This window comes from Pelodiscus sinensis, chromosome 1, assembly GCF_052426305.1.
Source record: "Pelodiscus sinensis isolate ZL-2025 chromosome 1, ASM5242630v1, whole genome shotgun sequence".
NCBI lineage: Eukaryota > Metazoa > Chordata > Testudines > Trionychidae > Pelodiscus > Pelodiscus sinensis.
The window spans coordinates 240,502,623-240,521,799 of record NC_143052.1 but is presented as its reverse complement, the minus strand read 5'-3'; the positions used below and the strand labels follow the sequence as shown (position 1 = coordinate 240,521,799).

The following is a 19,177-nucleotide window of genomic DNA, read 5'->3' as shown; positions in this document are numbered from 1 at the left end:
GCGAGCCTCCAGCATTCTAGTTAAATTGCTTTCTAATTCTCCTGCACACGCCTGATGCCAAGAGAGGGGTGAGAGCACAAAAGCATGCCTCCCTGCTTACAGTTCTGGTGCCTGGCCCCATGTGGGCCAGGAAGAAGAAGAGAGAAAAGTCCTGCTCAGCCCCAGGAAGGTCAGCAAAAAAACATCTCTCTGATTCAAGGCCCTCCTTCCTAAGGACAAATTTCAAATCCTTGCTTGTAAGCATAGAGGTGCAACAACTCATTAATAACACTGTTAAAAATCTAAATATGGAAATACAACTTGTTTTCTCCTAACCTCTTACGTCACTGTCAAGGCTGTTCCCCACTCTTGCACTCTGAGTGCAGAAGGTGGGGACTCACAAGAGACCTTTAAAAAACAAACAAACAAACAAACAAAAAAAACCCTTGCCTCTACAGGCTCTGCTTACCAAAAAAACCCAACAAAAACCCCACCTCCCCAGAGTCACAAATCCCCAGACTTTGGGGAGGTAGCTGCCACCATCAAATGATTTTATCCCTAAAAATGGGCAAAGACTTGAATTTTTCCTCCAGGGTACCCCAAGTTATTTTGTCCCAAAAAAGCTAGAAAAAACAAAAAGAGAAAAGCAAGCAGCAGGCTTTGGTAGACTTTTCATAGTTTGAGCCATGCAGACACACACAGACCGATAGACCTCCTATACATCTAATTATTGAAGAAAAACTGGACTAGAACCCCACATCCTTTAAATCACTGCTGGAGTACCTCACAGTGTGCTCTGGTTAGTTCTTAGAGCTTTCTGGGGTGGCAGGGGTGCTGCACAGTGCACTGCAGGCAGCACTGGGGGGGCACTATGGTCTGGGCAGCTCTTAGGGCCAACTGCCCTTGGCCCCACCTCTTCTACCTCATGCCTCACCCCTTCCAGGAGCACAGAGCACTCCCCTTATCTTGCCAGGGGCCCAGCATAGCTGTTAGCGCCACTGTAACTCATTCACTAAACATTCAAAATTATTACTCTACTAATAACATATCACGTCCCTTATGTGGTCTTAAAGAGGTAAAAACAATGAGAATGAGAATGTTTGGTCTTATGCTTTACAATGCATCAGGAATGAGTGAATATATTTTAAGGTCTTGATAATTTGGTTAATAAAGTGATTCCATGAGCTCTACCAGGACCTTTACTATAAAAATAAATATCATGCCCACTGAATGATTACAAAATAATTCTCAGTTTATTTACAAGATGGGGCTATATTCATACTCCAGCACATGCTGACATTCTGTGCAAAATCAACAATAAAGAGGGCTGATTTCATATTGGTTCTCTATCCTCAAAACACTCAAAGTTTAACAGCATGCAGTGTCTATCTTTCACATAAACTTGTCAAAGACAAAAATTATTCTGAAAAGTCTGGCCTTAAGCTCCTTGGAACAAAAGTAGGTACATTATTCTGCAATACATTAATAGCATCTCTAGTGAGCTGAGCCAGGAAAGTGCTAAAGAGTCTTATCTGTTTCTTCAACTTAACATTTTAACTACAGTTGGAATATGATGATTTTAATAGCTTTTGATAGAATATATTTTGATCACACCACCTTGCCATTTGTTGTTTTACTTACTTACTTAATAATATATACACCATATCAAACATATATACGTCTTCATAGAAGTTTAAAGGAGACAATATATATACTGTCTGAAATTGGCATTTACTATGTCAGAGGACTACTATGTCTGTAAAGTAGAAGTTCTGGAAGTTACTACTAATGGCTGGAATGGTCAAGATGAAGACAAGGAAACACCACCAATAAGAGTCAACCTAGCAACATTCACACATTATACACAATTCTAAAAGACAGGAAGGGCTCGTCTACATTGGCCCCTTTTCCGGAAGGGGCATGCTAATTTTTCAGATTGTAATAGGGAAATCCGCGGGGGATTTAAATATCCCCCGCGGCATTTAAATAAAAATGTCTGCCGCTTTTTTCCGGCTTTTAGAAAAGCCGGAAAAGAGCGTCTACACTGGCCCCGATCCGGCCCGATCCTCCGGAAAAAAGCCCTTTCAAAGTAGGAATAAGAGATCCTCCGGAAAAGGGCTTTTTTCCGGAGGATCAGGCCGGATCGGGGCCAGTGTAGACGCTCTTTTCCGGCTTTTCTAAAAACCGGAAAAAAGCGGCGGACATTTTTATTTAAATGCCACGGGGGATATTTAAATCCCCCGCGGATTTCCCTATTACGATCTGAAAAATTAGCATGCCCCTTCCGGAAAAGGGGCCAATGTAGACGTAGCCGAAGACTGCAGGTATGAAATCAGGATAAACACCCTCAATGAAGGATTAATAAGAATTTCAGGAGGGAGTATAGGTGATGGAAATAAATTGGCACAGCTCTTTCTGGAAGGAAAATGCTTATTGGGAGCCTACTATTCATGCTCCTATGAAAGTTTGGAATAGCCAATAATTAGTCCATAAGCAATTTACAGTCAAACTCCAATAGTCCGGCATCCAATTGTACGGCACTCCCGATAGTCCGGCATCAAAATGGCAAGAGCCTAGTGAGTGAGCTTTGGCAAAAAACGAGTCACAAGGCAGCAGCGGCAGCAGCTGAACAGAGCAAAATCAGATGGGACTGAATCAATCTGCCATTGGCATTGTGTGATGCTGGACAGTGCTTGTGCTACAATAAAAAGGGTTAAAAACACTTTATATACAGTATATACTGTACAGCCAGTCCCTGAGTTACAAACACATCGATTTATGACCATTCGTATTTACGACCAACCTCCTATACAGCCGGAACCCGAGTTATGAACAAAATCTGCACTTACGAACAGTGCAGCCATACGTCAGTGAATGTAATCCAATTTACGAACACATTGAGTTACGACCAAGTGCTTGGAACGTAACTCGTTCATAAGTCAGGGACCGGCTGTGTGTGTGTATGTGTGGCATATCTGATAATCCGGCATCACCTAGGTCCCAAAGGTTCCAGATTATCGGAAGTCTACTGTAGTTAGATGATCCTTCTCCTCAGCTAAAAATAAAATAATATCAGTACAAAGTAGTGTATATTTTATAGAAATGGTAATAAGAAAAAGCACCAGGATTTAGAGTTATATACAAAAGAACAAAACTAATTCATAAAGAGAATTCTTTGGTTCAGAAATAATTTTACAATAGCATGTACAGAAATACCAATAGATGGGAAGGGAGAAGAAATAGCGAAGGGTGAAAAAATGATAACGTGTATAGCTCTAAAACTATACAGACAACAAAACCACAGAAATAGTGATACTCCAGATCCACACAGAAACAGAATATTTTGAGGATGACGGTGTGGTAAGCCTCCAATGAGCTCTAGTCAAAGTGTTTTAACTGAGGTCCAACATTAGAGAGCTTTAACAGCTGTATTTAGCATCTGACCCTGCCTCGTTGATGTCAATGGCAGAACTCCAATTGATATCAGGCTTCCTAAAGTGACTTAGCCAATTCAAACTAAACACAGCTTAGCTAAGACATCCCACTCCACACTGGTGTCTTGCTCTTGGGTTTCCTCAAGTTCCTCCTCCATTCATAGTTTTCTAAAATCACTTTTCTGGAACCCTCAATTATCTGAAAAATGTATCTATCCAGATTTTTATAGAATTTTCCTCCCCATGGTATAAGGGTGCTTGAGGATCATGAAGATACTGTTTTGGATAACAGAGTTTCAGATAAAATGTGATTCAGATAATTGGGTTTCTATTGCATTTGAAAATAGCCATAGAAAAAATTGCCTGAGCGTTCTCTTAACATTTTTCATAGATTTGAAGGCTAGCAGGGACCCCTCTGAGAATCTAATCTGAACTGCAGCAAAATACAGACCAGAGGACTTTTCTGAACTAATTCCTCTTTGAACAAGAGCTGAGGTTTTAGAAAAAAAAAATCCGATCTTCATTTAAATTGCCAGTGATGGAGACTCCCCCACAATCCTTGGTGAATTAACTCAGTGGTTAGTTACCCCTCACTGTTAAAACAGTTGAGCTGTAGAGATGCAGAGTAAAAGTTAGGAATGGAAAAATAGTGATAGGCAAGAAAAACTGTGCAACTTTAGTAAGTGTGTCAAAGTTGAAAGAGTACTTTCTCAGCAACAATACTGATTTTTTTACTATTTTTACAGCAGTCCTCAAATTCTGCATTCTAGGAAAGGAATGATGATTTATTGTGTGCATTAAATTAAGGATACTTTTGTGACACTAGAAATGTGTCAAAGAAAAAACAGTTTCTTGCCATTTTAACCAGAAAGGACACCCTCTCAATGACTTAACCACCTGCATTCTGCTACAAAGACCTTTTACATCTGCACTTGAAAGGGAATCTTCTGAACTGTCATTCATGTTAAAATTCGACACTCTCTGGGAAGGAATGAACAAACACTCAAACTATCTTACCCATTACCAAGATAGCTTCCCCAATTATCACCTCTAATAATTAGCTCACAGACATCCCACTCTCCCCACCTCTAATATCATCAATTCACAGACACTTACCTTCCTTCCTCCCCCCCCCCCCCCGCATCCCCCTCCTGTTCTGAAATGTGATTTGTCCTTTTCATATGTGTTCATTTTTTTTAATTGTATCCTTTGGTATATATGGTTGTGACTATTTTCTTCCACTATTTGATCTGAGGAAGTGGGTCTGGCCCACGAAAGCTCATCATCTAATAAACCATCTTGTTAGTCTGTAAAGTGCTACATTGTCCTGCATTTTGCTTTAGAAATGTGTTGTTATTCTAATGTGTACTAGGCAACAAAAACAGTACTGTTAGCATTGAGAATGTAGGGCAAAGGTAATAACTATCCTTCCCCCCCCCCCCGCCCCCCGATCTGTTCGCTGTCCTCCACTAAGGATTTTATATGATGCTGAATATTAGAGGAATGGTTGAAATCTTTGACTAGGTTGACCCATGTGTGATACAATTTGGATAGGGTCTCAAAATATGCAGTTCTTCTTCGGGTACTGTCCCTGTGGGTGCTCCACTGTGGGTATCAGGCTTGTCCCGGCACCGCAGATCAGAGAACTTTCAGCCAATGTCTGCCGGACTGTGCATGCGCGGCAGCCATCTTGTGGCTTTTCGCACCATTTCTGGTTGCGCAGTCCAGCTCCGCCAGTTCCTCCTAACTGTCTTTGGGCACAGACAGACAAACAGCTCCCTCTCATGTCTTTCCTGACAGGAATTGAGAGAAGGGAAAAAGCTGTTATAGTTGTTATAATTAGTTGTTCTGTTTACTCATAGTTATAGTTAGTTCATAGTTCTTAGTTAGCACATTTAAAAAAAAAGAAAAAAGAATAAGTTATAGTAATATTCGTTATATGTCCCATTATATGTCCAGGACCTGACAGTTTTTGGCCAGCGTATCTCCTCATTCAAGATACTATCATTACCACTGCCATCATTCACCTTCACCAGCTTACTCAAGGAGTAGGTCAAGATCCCTTAGGTCTCTCTCATATTCCAGAAGTTCCAGGTACAGGAATGACCATAGATGTTGATACAGGCATTCACCCTACCATGATGACCATTGGCGCAGTCACTATAGTCACTGGGACCAGTGTTTCCACTCACCTGCCCATTCAAGGGGCATTTCACCATCACCTGCTCCTTCATACATTGCCCCAGACAACAGCAGATCTGCCTCTCCATCTACAGAGAGACCACCTCCGCCCACCGGTGACTAGCCAATAACGGTCCAACAGCTTACAGTGGAGGGGTCACACCGACAATCCCCCACAGACATAGCGACTTCCTCTCCGGATGATGCTGTATTCACAGGAGACACCGCACTGACAGACAACCTGAAGAGGCAATACTCGAAATAGCCAATGACATATGGCAAACTCCTGCCTCCATGCCTCTAACCAACAAAAAAGCGTACAAAAAGTACTTTATGCCAGCCAAGGGAATGGAAATTTTATTTAACCATCCGCAACCCAACTCCTTGGTTGTGGACACGGCACAGCAGAGGGCCAAAGTACCTCATTACAAGAACACCACCAGGGATAAGGACAGCAAATAGCTGGACCTCCTAGGCAGGAAGGTGTACTCGTCAGCAACTTCAACACTCCATATGGCAAATTACTCTGCCCTATTGGCCAATCACAACTTTGATAATTATGCCAAACTAGTTCCTCTCCTTGAACACCTTCCGGAGACTAAACATCAAGTCCTTAAAGCTATTATACAGGAAGGCTACACACAGGGCTGTCCTTAGGCATAGGCAGAATAGGCAGTTGCCTAGGGCACCAGTATTTCTGGGGCACCACAAGCAGTATTTCTGGGGCACCACAAGCAAACTGGGTGGGGTTGCAACTTCTTTGGAGGATAGGGACATAATTCAAAATGACCTTAGCAAGTTAGAGAAATGGTCAGAGGTAAACAGGATGAGGTTTAATAAAGAGAAATGCAAAGTGCTCCACTTAGGAAGGAACAATCAGTTCCATACATACAAGATGGGAAGCGACTGTCTAGGAAGGAGCATGGCGGAAAGGGATCTAGGGGTCATAGTGGATCACAAGTTGAATATGAGTCAACAGTGTGATGCTGTTGCAAAAAAAGCAAATATGATTCTAGGTTGTATCAACAGGTGTGTTGTAAGCAAAACTCGTGAAGTCATTCTGCCGCTCTACTCTGCACTAGTTAGGCCTCAGCTGGAGTACTGTGTCCAGTTCTGGGCGCCACATTTCAAGAAAGATGTGGAGAAATTGGAAAGGGTACAGAGAAGAGCGACAAGAATGATTAAAGGTTTAGAGAACATGACCTATGAAGCCAGGCTTCATGAACTGGGCTTGTTTAGTTTGGAAAAAAGAAGATTAAGGGGGGACATGATAGCGGTTTTCAAATATCTAAAAGGGTGTCACAAGGAGGAAGAAGAAAATTTGTTCCTCTTGGTTACTGAGGACAGGACAAGGAGTAATGGGCTTAAAGTGCAGCAGGGAAGGTTTAGATTGAACATTAGGAAAAAATTCCTAACTGTCAGGGTGGTCAAATATTGGAATAAATTGCCAAGGGAGGTGGTGGAATCTCCCTCTCTGGAGATATTTAAGAACAGGTTAGATAGACATCTGTCAGGGATGGTGTAGACTGAGCTTGATCCTGCCTTGAGGGTGGGGGGCTGGACTCGATGACCTCTCGAGGTCCCTTCCAGTCCTATTATTCTATGATTCTATGTGTAAGCAGGGGCTAAACTACTGCTTGCTCTCAGCCAGCTAAAAGGAGAGAGCTGCCCTGGGGGGTGGGTGTGCTCACTCCAATTGCTTAGCTCTGCAAGATAATTAACTGTTGACTGTTGATATGTAAATACAGCTCATGCCAGGAGGGGGAAGGAATCCGAGGTGTGGTTATGTAAATCCAATTCAGCCAGGGCTGATGGAGGGTCAGTGTTGGAATGGAATGTGGTGCATTGTAACTAAGTTGGGGCTGTTGTGGGGGTCACAAATCATGCTGCCCCTAAATGTGGGAACTGTAAAACATGACACCAGTGCTTGCAGGAGAGACACCATCATTGTAAGAGGTCTCCGAGGAACAAGCCTCCCCCCTGCCAGAGCTGAGTGAACTGAGATGTGGGGGGAGAGGGGGAAAGGGTTTGAGGGCTGAGTCAGCCTGCTTCATGCCTGCCAGGTGGGAGCTGAAAGACTGGCTCAACCTGCCTCCTTCCCTCTGGTTTTAAGAATAGACCTATAGCAGACTCCATGAGGAGTCTTTTTGCTAGTCCAGTGGGAGCTGGAATCCTTTGCCAGCCTAGGTGATGGCTAAAGAGTTGAAATCACTAAGAGCTGAAATCACTGGTTTGGCCGGGAGCCAGACCCATTGCAGCCCGTGGAGTGGCTGGCAGGAATGACTGGCTGGCGGGAGTGGCCAGCTGACTACAGGGCTACGTCTACACTTGCAGCTTCTTGCGCAAGAACAGCTGTTCTTCTGCAAAAACTTGCTGGGTGTCTAAACTACACAAGTGTTCTTTCAGAAGTTAATTTACAGTACAGCATTGGAAAACATGGCTTCTTCCGGAAGAGTTATTCCTCTCCCCACCAGGAATAAGCCCTCTTGTGCAAGAGCTCTTCCAGAAGAGACCAGTGTAGACAGGCAACATGAATTTCTTGTGCATGGTTAAAATTGCCATCAGAGCTTTCTTGCGCAAGAGAGTGTCCACACTGCCATAGATGCTCTTGCGCAAAAGCATATCTCTTGTGCAAAAGCACATGGCAGTGTAGCTGCTCTCTTGTGGAAGAGTTTTTGCACAAGAAGCTGCCAATGTAGAAGTAGCCCAGGAGTAGCACAAAGGTGGCCTAGCCTCAGGCTCAAGGAGGGGACTCATCTGGATGATGTGTCAAGGTCTGCACTGACTGAACAGAGCTGTAAGTGGGGCATGTGAAGTGGGGTATGGAGAAAGTTTGGGTAAGTGAACTCAGTTGTGGTATTTTCCCAAGATAATGCCATGTGACTTCTCTTTCATTACGTTTCTTTTCTTCACTCAGACTCTGTGCTTGCTAGTGGGGAAGCATTGCCTCTCAGAGGCACCCAAGGGTGTGTGAATTTCCCAGGCTACTGGGTGGGGGATCGAGCCAGTTCTGTTTGAGATGGACCCCTAGACTATGTCTACACTGGTGGCTTCTTGCACAAGAACATCTTGCACAAGAAAACGTCCACACTGCCATGTGCGAGCTGTGCTTTTGCACAAGACATCCATGGCCGTGTGGATGCTCTCTTGTGCAAGAAAGCTCTGATGGCCATTTTAGCCATAGGACTTTCTTGTGCAAAAAATCGCTGCTGAGTGTCCACACTGCCCTCTTGCACAGGAGCTCCTGCGCAAGAGGGCTTACACCTGTTAAAAAAGAGTGTAGCTCTTGCGCAAGAAGCCCTCTCTTACCACGCCTTCCTGTACATCTTCTTGTGCAAGAGCGGGTGGACAGTGTGGATGCTTTCTGGAAGAACAGCTGTTCTTGTGCAATAGCCCGCCAGTGTAGACATAGCCCTAGATATTGAACCCGGCCTTGGTTGCTGCCAGGCCTACCCAGTGGAAGGGTTACACATGTAACAGCAGGGCTGGGTCCTAGAGAGGGCCGAATGCGCTGCCTGCAGCACAGTCTGAGGGAGGGGATTGGCTGCTGGGGTCTCTGGGAAGGGAAGGGGAGGGGGGAGAGGTGGAAGAGCAAATCAGGCATAGGAGCACCAGTTTAATAATCCCTCCTAGGGCACCATAAATCCTAAGGATGGCCCTGGATACACAGCCTCCCGTTCCACACTTCACATCGCATTGGACACAGCAGACCGGACCACAGCTACATCTGTGGTCATGCGCAAAGCTTCATGGTTACACATGGCAGTGGTACCTAAAGAGCTCCAAAATAAGGTAGAGGACATGCCTTTTGATAGGCAAACCTTGTTTACTGAAAAGACTGACCAGGTCCTTCACTCTGGTAAAGACACATGCACAACACTCAGGACTCTCGGCATGTATACACCACCATACCATCATAGAAGATACACACCGTACTAAAGGCAGAGGCCTTTATCATATGTACCTTCACAGGCACACCAGTATGACCCACAACGACACAGGCAGTGTCTCCAGAGGCGGCGCCCACAAGCTGCCAGACCAGCACATCAACAACCAAGCAAGCAGCAGGTTTGATGCATGCATCAAGGGACTGCAAACCATTCAACTACTGCCCACTCACAATGCCACCACTGCACTCTTTCAACACCGCTGGGCCACAATAACATCATATCAATGGGTCATGCAGCTTATCACATCAGGCTACGTGATCCCCTATACGTCTCCTCCCTCTCCCACCTCTCCTCCTCCGTCCCTCTTCAGGGACCCATCCCACGAATCTCCTCTCAAACAGGAGGTGGCTCATTTTCTCAACATTGGAGCAATAGAGAGGGTACCAAAGGCCTTCCAAGGGAGGGATTTCTACTCCCACTATTTCCTAACAGAGAAAAAATCTGGGGGTTGGAGACCCATATTAGATCTTCAGCGGCTGAATCAGTACCTCTGCAAGCAGTGCTTCAAGATGGTGACGCTAACAATGATCATACCAGCACTTGAGCACGACGATTGGGTTGTATCCCTCAATTTACAGGATATCCTTAATTCCATATTACTGTTCACCCGGCTCACAGGCAATTCCTCCACTTCCTGGGAGGTGCCACCCACAACCAATACAAGATCCTTCTATCTGGCCTATCATCAGCGCCCAGGGTTTTCTTCAAAATGCTGGTGGTAGTCGCGGCCTTCCTTCATCGACTAGGGATCATAATTTTTCCCTACCTGGATGACTGCCTCCTCAGAGCTCCCTCTTTCAACAAGGCATTATGAGTAGTCAACAAGACAACATCTCTGTTCGATGCCTTGGGTCTCATAATCGACGTCCAAAAGTCATCCTTCAATCCACAACAATCTATAAAGTTCATAGGAGCCCGCTCGACTCCATTACGGTGTGCGCTTACCTGCCTGCTTCCAGACTTCATGCCATCCAAGATCTTGTGCAGATCTTTACTACGAGTCCCATGGTTCCTATACTTATCTTCCTGCAGTTCCTAGGCCACATGGCAGTGACGACATACATCGTAGCCAATGCAAGGCTGCACTTTCAATGTCTCCAACATTGGGTATCCACGATATACGCTTCTCACAGATACAACGTGCATAGAATGGTGGTCGTACCTACCATAGTCAGACAATCTCTAAAATGGTGGACTATCCCCCACAACATGTTGGCAGGTATACCGTTCCACCGACCCCAGCCTACTGTCCAGATTATGATGGACACATCACTACTCGGCTGAGGATCTCATATGCAAAACAGGCAAGTTGAAGGCCACTGGTCCCCTGATGAATCTCTCCTCCACATAAACTTGCTTGAGCTCCATGCTGTCTCCAATGCCTGCAAACACTTTCTCCCACTTATCCGCAACCAAGGAGTACGGGTACTCACAGACAATATGACAACAGTCTATTGTATAAACAGAGAGGGAGGAGCTCGTTCCCACTCCCTTTGCATGGAAGCTGTATGCTTGTTGAATTTCTGCAACTGACACAACAAGACTCTTGCAGCAGCCTACCTTCCTGGGGAGGACAACATCATGGCAGATGCGCTCAGTAGGCGTATTGCTCAACAACATGAATGGGAACTGCATCCAGAGGTTCTTTGCACGCTATTCGAACACTGGGGCCACCCATCGGTAAGCCTCTTCACCACACAGTGCAAGGCAAAGTGCATGCAATATTGCTCGAGGGCAGGCATCAGCCACGCATCCAGGGGGGATGCTTTCCTCTACAACTGGGGTCATTGTCTCCTATATGCATTTCCTCCCATTCCCCTAATTCCCAAGGTCCTGGAGAAGGTAATTATGGACAAAGCAAACGTGATTTTAATAGCACCATTCTGGCTGCACCAGACTTGGTTTCCTTACCTGTCCTGTATGTCACCCCATCCTCCATACCATCTTCCAAGTTGACCCGATCTGCTGACACAGGATCGTGGGCAAATTCTACACCCGCAACCGGATCACCTCACTCTGTCCGCATGGCTCCTAATTGGTTCCAACAAAAGGAAATAAGTTGTTCTCATGCGGTCAAGCACATGCTATTACATAGCAGAAAATCTTTAGCTCGGGATACTTACCTTCATAATTGGTGAAGATTCTGAGAATGGTGCTTGGGCAAGAATCTAGAACCCAGCAAAACTTCTTTACACTCGATCTTGGACTATATTTTATACCTCAAGCATTTTGGGCTCGCCTTTTCATCTCTCAAGGTGCATCTGGCAGCCATTACAGCGTTTCACCAACCTATTGATGGTTATACCGCCTTCTCCCATCTGACTACAAGAAGATCCATGAAGGGCCTGACTAATCTTTTCTCTGAACACAGGAAACCTCTGGACCCATGTGTAGCCAGACAGAGGCCCCCCCCATCACATCCATCTTGCTTGCCCCTGTGATGTGCTTGGAGCATACAGAGCAAAGGGAGCAATAAAATCAGCATAGTCGTTGAAGTCTTGACAGAGGCCCAAATATACTGGCTCATCTGACCCTGGATAACTGTAAACATAGATATGAGAGGGTGATCAAGCCAATAAGCTGACCTAGAGGCTGAGAAAACTGCCCTTGGTTGGCACTTATATTGATACGATCACACACACTCCCGGCCCAGTAAAGAATGTCCAGTACTCACAATTTAGTTCTCTCTCTTGCAAGTGTAAATTAAGTTGAAACTCCCTTGTAAGAACTGGCGTCACAAAGACGGACCAACACAATTTGGCATCTTAGATACGAAAGAGGACACAGGCCCCATGGGTATAAAGATGGGTCCGGCAGCACACTCACTCTGAGCGTCAATCTACCATCTATCTGCAGGTCAGGTTAGGTGATTGGCATCCCAAGGTTCCACGGGGATGCCCACCTCATATTCGTCTTTCCGAGGAATTGAGAGACTGATCCTGGCCTGACACACTGGAATCAAGAGACAGAAAAGGGGGTGAAAATTGTACCCGTATATGTCTTTTTGTTTTAGTGCATGCATATAATAGAGCTCTCTAAAGATTAAGCTGTCACTTGGTACCATTATTTTCTATCTCCTTTTTCCTCTGTAACCATTTTTAAGATCTATACAGGCAGTCCCCGGGTTACGTACAAGATAGGGACTGTAGGTTTGTTCTTAAGTTGAATTTGTATGTGTCGGAACTGGTACATATTTAGGGGAAACTCTAGCCAAACATTTTTTTTAGTTTTGGATAGCATAGGGAAAGGTTAACTCCCCTCTAATGTTTGTTTTGCTGTCTCTTCCCCTGTTCAGAAGATTTCACATCTATTTCTGTTCCTGTGACAAACTCAGGACTAAAGGAGTAACTCATCAAATACCAAACAGCTCTGCACCATGCTTTGAGCTAATAGCTTTATTTCCACACACCACCCAGGGTTCTAGGAGGAGGGTCCTTTTTTTGCTAACACAATGAGGCCAGCACTTTGTTTGTTTTGGTGGAGTCTTTGTTTGCCCAGGGAGCCCAGCATGTATAGAGGGGAGGAGGGGCGGAGAGGCTGCTTTTGTCTGCTGTTCGGCAGCCTGTTGCTCAGGGGAGGGGGCAGCCTGTTGCTGGCAGGGGCAGCGGGCATGGGGAGGCACTTTTCCTCTGCCCAGCAGCTCTGCGGGACCCCAGTCGGAGCCGGCCCGAGGAGGAGGAGGATCCTAGGACCCAGGTGAGCGAGCCCCGGGAATGCTGCTGCGCATGTGCGGGAGTTGCCTCACCCCGTTCGTATCTAGGGATCCGACGTAAGTCGGATCCACGTAAGTCGGGGACTGCCTGTATTTGCTAGCAGTTAAGAAATAGAGCAATAGCCACTGTAACCATATGCTTTAGAAGTCTCTTTAATAAACCTGTAACTGGTTAAGTTTTAACCTGACCCCTTCAGTTGCTGTAACAGAACCAAGCACAATTTAAAAGAACTACAGCCGGTCCCAGGGGAAGACGCAGGCAGAGCTGGGTGTTTGGATCGTGTCTCCTCCAGGGGACAGATCCGTAGGGGCATCTGTTGGCCTTCCATAGGCTGCCCGCTGAGAAGGGACCCCGGTCCTAGCAGTTAAAGACATGGGTGTAATAAGCTCTCCCTGCAAACTTTGGGGCATCTATCAGCCTGTTGGCTGCCTGCTGCGAAGGGACCCCGGTCCTAGCAGCTAAAGGCATGGACGTAAAACTTTGGGGCACCCGTCGGCCTTCCCTAGGCCATCCGCTGTGGAGGAACCTTGCGTTCTAGCAGTTGAAGTCTCGGGTGTATAACACACACACACCATGCACTGCCCTGACCATCAGCTGACACCATGGAACCTAGAATTGGTCTTGGACACCTTAACGTGTTCACCATTTGAGCCCTTGGACACATGCGATTTCGGTATCTTAACCATGAAGGTTCTGTTCCTCTTAGTGATCACATCGGCTCACAGAATGGGAGAACTAGCGGCCCTTGCGGCTGCTCCCCCCTTTCCCATATTTACAGCACAGAGAGTCATTCTACATCCCCAACCTTCATTTTTGCCCAAGGTTAACTCCTCCTTTCATATAAATGAACCCATTATTCTTCCTATCTTTTATCCAAAGCCACATTCCTCGGAGTGTCAAGCAAGACTGCACTCCCTTGATGTACGCAGGGCCTTGGCCTTTTACATCGAAAGAACTCGCAATCAGCGAAAGTCCCAACATCTATTAGTTTCACTGTATGACCATTCCAAGGGTCGCCCACAGTGTGCACAATGAATTCCAAAAATAATAGTTTCCTGCATCCTACATTGCTCTGAATTAAGGAACAAGCCATTTCCACACACAATAAGGGCCCACTCTACTAGGGCAATGGCGTCTTCGGCAGCTATCCTAAGGGGAGTTCCCCTAAAAGACATTTGTTGAGTGGCCACTTGGTTGTCGGACCTCACATTCACAAAACACTATGCACTATCAAACATACTTATGACTGATGCAGCAGTAGCCACTGCAGTTCTTTCCACGGCGGCAACTCATTGACTCCGAACCTGCCACCTTCACTCCGGCTAATGCTGTGGAATCACCCACAGTGAAGCACCCAAGGGACACTCCCCGAAGAAGAAGAAGAAGTTACTCACCTTGTGCAGTAACAATGGTTCTTCGAGATGTATGTCCCCGAGGGTGCTCCACAACCCGCCCTCCTCCCCTCTTCAGAGTCTGTTGTTTATGTCTTCTAGGCTTCGACGATCAGGAGGAACTGGCGGAGCCGGACTGCGCGACCAGAAACAGCATGAAAAGCCGCAAGATGGCCACCGTGCTTGCGTGGTCCAGCAGACAATGGCTAAAACATCTCTGATCTGTGGTGCTGGGACAAGCCTGACACCCACAGTGGAGCACCCACGGAGGGACACACCTCGAAGAACCATCGTTACTGCACAAGGTGAGTAACTTCTTCTTTTTTTGCTCACCTTTAGTTGACTGGTTGAATTCATAGGCAGATACAAATCTCAGAGTTTTGAAGGAGTCAGGAAGAGACATGAGGCTGGAAACTGGGAGGATTTCTGGCAGATAGGTGGTCTTTTCTTGAATGAGTCCTGAGTCAGTGTGTTGTGCTTCCCAATTGCCTCCCCAGCATATATTCCTTATTCACGTTACCACCCAGATATTGTTCCTCAGCCCTAATCAAGAGCATGAGGCAGGTGTAATACAACAGTATGGTCACGAAGTTTAGGGTAGACCTTGTGATGTGGAGAAGCAGGTGAGTTAGTAAGAAAGGAGGCAGGTAAGTAGGGAAAGGGAGCTGGCTGTGGAGGAAAGATTAATTGTATTGCACCTGAATTAGACAGCTGGGGGAAGGTCCGGAGTATTGTTCAGAGGAGGAGGCACAGTCAGAAGTGATGTATGAGTCTATTCCTATTTAATGCTCAGTTAATCTTTAGTGAAGCCAACCTGTGCACCAAATGAGGCACAGGTGGAAGGAGGAAGCTTTACTCAGATACATCTTAGGAATGGGAAGAAAAACTCCAAATGGGCAATAGGAAGGAGGCCCATTGTCTGTGCTGCAGGATGGTCACACAGGGTATGTCTACACTACCACCCTAGTTCGAACTAGGGTGGTTAATGTAGGCAACCGAAGTTGCAAATGAAGCCCGGGATTTGAATTTCCCAGGCTTCATTTGCATCTTGCCAGGCACCGCCATTTTTAAATCCCCGCTAGTTCAGACTCCATGCCCGCGGCTACACGCGGCACGGAGTAGGTAGTTCAGATTAGGCTTCCTATTCACCTCGCTCCTACTCCGTGCCGCGTGTAGCCGCGGGAACGGAGTCCGAACTAGCGGGGATTTAAAAATGGCAGCGCCTGGCAAGATGCAAATGAAGCCCGGGAAATTCAAATCCCGGGCTTCATTTGCAACTTTGGTTGCCTACATTAACCACCCTAGTTCGAACTAGGGTGGTTGTGTAGACATACCCACACAGAGATACCTCTCCTATGCACTTAGGACTTCTGCCACTGAGGAAAGAGCAGATTTCACTTCAGTTGCATTCTTTTTGTTGCTTCGTTTTCCCCAACCCCATTAAACATTATTTTTGCATTGAAATGGATGCCACAGTTTTTGGGACAAATGAAGACTTGAAGGTTTTTGTATTGTAGAAAGAAGGGAGAAATGGTGTCCATTGAAAAGGGGAAGGGGAAGGGAGTCACATAGACAAGGGCCATTTCTATTGCCCTTTGAGTTATAAACTGCAACAGTGGGGAATATTTGTCCGATATACATAGCAGGTGGACACTGTTGGCACATGATGGAATAAATTATATTTTTGGATGAACAGGAATATGTGTTCTTGATCTTGTAACTTACGTGGTTAGGTCCAATGATGGTGTCAGCAGAGTAAATATGTGGACAAAGCTGGCAACGGGGTTTGTTGCAAGGGAAGGTACCAGGGTTGGTATTAGTGTGGTATGTCATGTGGTTGTTGGCAAGAATCATCTTGAGGTTAGGTGGTTGTCTATAGGAGACTATGGGTCTGTCTCCCAGAGCCTCTCGGAGTGTAGTATCCTGTTCCAGTATAGGTTGTAGGTTATTGATAATGTGTTGGACGGGCTTAAGTTGGGGGCTGTAGGTGATGACAAGTGGTGTTCTATTGTTGGTTTTCTTGGGACTGTCTTGAAGTAGATGGTTTCTGGGTATTCGTCTGGCTCTTTCAATTCATCCCTAATATCATTATCTCATAGACACAAGCCTCCTCCCCACCCCACCTCCTCTGTTCTAAAATCTGATTTGTCAATTTTGTGTGTGTTCACTTTTTTTTAATTGTATCCCTTTGGTATATATGGTCATGCCAATTTTCTTCCACAATTTGATCTGAGGAAGTGGGTCTAGCCCAGGAAACTTCATCATCTAATAAACCATCTTGTTAGTCTTTAAAGTGCTGCATAGTCCTGTCTTTTGACCAAGCAGAATGGAAGTGATAAGCTAGTGACAATCTCAGCCAAGTTGGGCACTAGCAGCTAGGATTTCTTCTCTGCATATAAATGTGAAGCCATTAGTGGTACTCCTATGAAGTCACTGTTTCTTGGGAGTGACAACCATTCCATTTAAAAGAATCCTTAACAATATAATACAATCTTGAATGACACTTTCATACCAACTCACAAACATGGAGGCTGACAAGGTGTGGCATGGGACAGTGCCATTTGCACACCAGGTTTTTTATGCCAATACACAAACATTTTGAATATTATCCTAGCCAAAAAGTTTGGTGTAGGGGCCAGCTGCCAAGCTTTTCGATTTTGTGTGTTACAGACCTCATCTTATGGACCTGGAATTTGCCAAACTCTGTTGGAGATGAAATGCTTTTTGAATTCCCTTGCCAGAAAAATATTATTCACTGAATCACCCCACATTGCCAAAATTTCATATTAGATATTGGACAGTATTTATGATACTAAGCAGTTCTTTAACGTCAGTTGGGATTAACTGTACGGTTGGCCAGGGAAAAAAGTACATTTCTGTTTAGCAATAAAGTTTGAGATTTCCAAAGTTGTTTGTCCCATTGCGAAAAGAAACCACGACCTTGTGATTTTTTTTGTAAAAAAATGTGTGAGAGAAAGCAGAAACACACACTACACATACACCCAGCCAAGCCAATAGCCAAGGTGTGAGAGCACTCACCCAGAAGTGGGGCAAATGTGGGGTAGTGTCATGTTCTCATGTTCTGAAACAGGCAAAAAATCTTTTTAATCTTTAAGTGAATTATGTCCATATAAACAAAATTAAAAAATCCAAAAGTGCTATAGAAGTGTATAAATAGTCATGAGGAGAATTGGAAAAGAGCAGGTGTCAGATCTGTGTAGGATAACTGCTTGGCTTTTCTAATCCTGTGGTACACCTCTAGGTGGTGCAGGTGAGTTTCCACAGAAAGAAAGCACCTTTTTCGTTCACTGTAGTTTTCAAAATTTTGAAGCCAGAGAGAAAGCAGCAAAAGAAAAGTTATTGGGAAGTCCTCTGAGACAGCAAGTATGTAGAGAGCTGACAGCAGAACATTAGTACTGCACCTCGGCACACTGGAATAAATCAGTGGACTCTGTGAAGGATGCAACATCTGTCCGAGAGCGACTCTTGCCACCTGTGAAAATCTTTTGTCTTATTTGGATTTCTAGAGCTTTATTCCCAGACTGATCTTGAGCGGATTTTTGTTTTGTTATTTATATCTGCATCAGGTAAGATTTTGTATACTACATTTTATCTCTCTCTTTAAAAACTAGATACTGTTCCAAGGCAAAAATGCAACTGTAATGGGATACAAATCAAGAAACACTTCTGAAAAGCATGTCGTAATTAGGGTTAGTTTGAACAAGCACTACCTTTCAGCATGCATCTTTGCTTAGGGCATTAATGCTAAAGATCTTTTGTTATTTCTGCACACATTACAAAGTAAACTGAATGATGAGCTGCACATTTAATTAAAGAATTAAACTTTTTTCAGATATGTTGTTTAGTGAAAGTACCAATACTCCCATTAGCCAAAAAACTTCTTTGGAAGTGTTCAGCATAATGTGACTTCATTTGAGAGGAAGAATACTTTGGATTTTATTTCACCACCCAGCATACAAATGTAACCTCTACACCTTGCCTTATTGCTATACCATTCTGAACAAAGAATGTTACTACAAGATTTCAGTGCACCAGCTGGGGGATGAGGCTGAATGAATGTGAGTAATTAGGTACCTGCAAATTCAAGTTTAGGAGCATGCCGAGTTTTGTTTCCAGCAGAGAGGTTTCTCAGCCCTGCTATAGGAGAGCACTGTGGAGCCCAAGTCTTGAACAGAAGAGCAAATTATGGTGCTTTACCAGACCCTTGAGTGTACAGTTTAGCATGAACTTTGAAAATACAAGGGAACTTTTGTATGCTAAAAGGAAAATTGATTTTAATTTTTGCAGACTCCAGATCATCAGAAGTTGCACAAACAGCTGCTGAATATAATTTGTGTTCCAGGTTCTGTGAGATAATGGGCACAGTTCTCAGTTGATGTAAATTAGTGTCACTCCATACAAATCATTGGAGTTACATCAATTTATACCACTGAAGTGAATTTAGCTGTGTTCATCTGCTGCAGCAGGGGAGTTGACTAGGAGCATCGATTTTTATGCGTAAGAAAAAG

The 19,177-nt window shown here is 44.9% G+C and overlaps 1 protein-coding gene across 3 annotated transcripts in view; it reads left to right on the top strand.

The window, feature by feature from the left end:
• The first annotated feature begins 17,654 nt into the window (after window positions 1–17,654).
• Window positions 17,655–19,177, top strand: part of EDAR (ectodysplasin A receptor) — a 93,474-nt gene continuing 91,951 nt past the window's right edge. For all 3 annotated transcript variants that reach the window (XM_014569266.4, XM_075918069.2, XM_075918067.2), the window contains exon 1: window positions 17,655–18,235. The gene's annotated coding sequence lies outside the window, so the exon portion shown is untranslated. The remainder of the gene's footprint in view (window positions 18,236–19,177) is intronic.